This window comes from Ananas comosus, unplaced genomic scaffold (assembly GCF_001540865.1).
Source record: "Ananas comosus cultivar F153 unplaced genomic scaffold, ASM154086v1, whole genome shotgun sequence".
NCBI classification, from domain to species: Eukaryota; Viridiplantae; Streptophyta; class Magnoliopsida; order Poales; family Bromeliaceae; genus Ananas; species Ananas comosus.
In genome coordinates this window covers 87,980-90,253 of record NW_017893338.1, presented here as the reverse complement: position 1 = coordinate 90,253, position 2,274 = coordinate 87,980, and positions in this window count along the sequence as shown.

Sequence of the window (2,274 nt, the reverse complement as noted above, 5' to 3'; positions counted from 1 at the left end):
TCCTCCATCTTCCTCTCCACCGTGCTGTTTACTTCCTGGCCGTGGATCACCCAGAGGTCGTCCACTTGAGTCGTGCCCCCTCCCCTGGCCAGGGCCCAACCTTCGGTAGCTCCCCCGCCGGTCCGCGCCGCCGCCGCGCGCCGCCGTCGCAGCCTGGGCGACCCGTGGCCAGCAGGGGCCAGCTCTGGCCGAGGCAACCTTGCTTTTTCCTCCCCCCGTCGCCACCGCCCGGGACCACGTCGGGGACCTTCCTCGAGACCCTCCGGCACCTCCGCGTCCGGCCGGAGTGGCCGCCGCCGCCGCTGCGCTGCTAGGGCGTCGCCGCGGCTACCCTCTGGCAGAACTAAGTTCAGGCGGCCGAGCTTGGGTCGTGGGCCATCACTGCCGTCGCCGCCGCATCCCTTCTCCTCCTCCGACCTCAGGTGACTTCTCACCGCCGCACCGAGGTGCCCCGATCGCCGCCGAGGCCGGCGCAGAAACCCGAGTTCGAGCGCGGCTCATGCGGGCTTGTGTTGCACCGCCGCCGCCACCGCCGCCTCTCGCCGCCGGGCGGCGCGAGCACTGGCCCTCCCTGGCCTACCGCACTCGCCCTCTGCCGGCGCGGTCGCCGCCGAAGCCTCCGCCGGCCGAGCTTGGGGTCGAGCTCCCCTTCACGTCGTACGGCTAGGGCATCATCGCCCGTCGCTGCCGCCGCCTCCTGTCGCCGCCCAGCACATGCCCCGGCCCCTCCCTGTCGTCAGCACCTTCCTGACGCCGGCGCGCCTGCTTCCCGGCCGCCGCCGGCCGTACCGTAGCTCCCCAGTGGCCGGTAAGCATATTTTCAGCCTTTCTGCGCGTGGTTTCCTGTTCCGGCCACTGTTTTGGTGACCCGAGGCCACTCCGAGTCTCCCGAAAGTGAGCACGATGATCCTTGTTCAGTGCCGATCATCGTGGTCACCTCCGTTGGGGTCAACGATGCCCTGGTTTGCGAGTTTGATGCAATGTAAGCGCCGTGCGCGCTGTTTCGCTGAGGTTCGCGTCGTGTGTGCACTTGCCACAAGGGTCGGCAGTGCTCCGAAAGGTGAGCACGGCCTCCAGCACGTCGAAACCTGTCAGCGGGTACCTTGGCTCGGCAGCTTGACCTCTGGTTTGCGTAGTTGGACTGTAAAAGCGCCGAAATCGCATGAAATAATGCGATTTCAGGTATTCGGGAGGGCTTTTACGTATTTTGGGTTGTTGCGGCTGCTGTTGGCAGCATGGGTGAGCAGTGGGTGACCTCTGGACTGATTGTCCAAGGCCCCAGACCCTTGCGAAGATCGAAATGCATTTTTCGGTGCGTTTTTCGGCGAAATCCGCCGACGGAACGCGGGTTCGGTTCGGAATTATTCCGACGGTGCTTTGTGAGCTTTTGCGTAGTCACTGAGCCTTGTTGGCTGGTCACCTGCGTCATTTCGAGGGTTCGGAAATAACGGGTGAGCGACGGTGGATTCCGGTGTCGAAATTGACACTTCCGGGAACCCGAATCCGAACAATTATTCGACGATAGTTGTTGGGTTATGTATCCTCGTGGTTGCTGCCAAATCCCATGATTAATGGTGTTTAGTGGCAGCGGGCGACTCGTAACACGAGTTGGTGCGTTCTGGGTTAGTTCGTGGGTCCCGGCGGAGTCCCGGTGCGGTTTACGGGATTTCCGACGTATTACGGCGATCGGTTCTAGGAAACCGATATTCGTGGGTTTAGTTGTGGGATTTTGTACCCCGTATTTACTATTTGTGGGTTAGACACTAACCCGGTGGACCTTCCTTAGGTCCGGTTGACGTCCTTTTGCAGTCAGGAGACAGGCGCAGCATTTGTACAGGTGGGTACTTCGATCCGACGTCGGTACAGTGGTGCACGCTCGGTGATGGTTTCTTACCTTTGTTCTCTCGTTATTATCTGGCATATATATATATATCTTGATATATAGTATTGAGCTTGCATCCCCGTTGTTTCTATTATACTCTACTCATATGTTTCTATGCTTAGTATCATGTGTAGGAGTAGAGTAGTTTATCCATATGTGATCCCGGTGACCTGATTGGTCGGTTCTTGTACTTTGTTTCGGTGACCTGATTGGTCGGTTCTCGTACTTCGTTTCGGTGACCTGATTGGTCGGTTCTCGTACTTCGTTTCGGTGACCTAGTTGATCGGTGCTTTTATCTTATATCTGTTGACCTGGTTGGTCGGTTGTTGCATTATGTATTGGGTTGGTCTGTTTCTTGACTTCTGTCGTTTGATGACCTTTGAGGTCGGTGT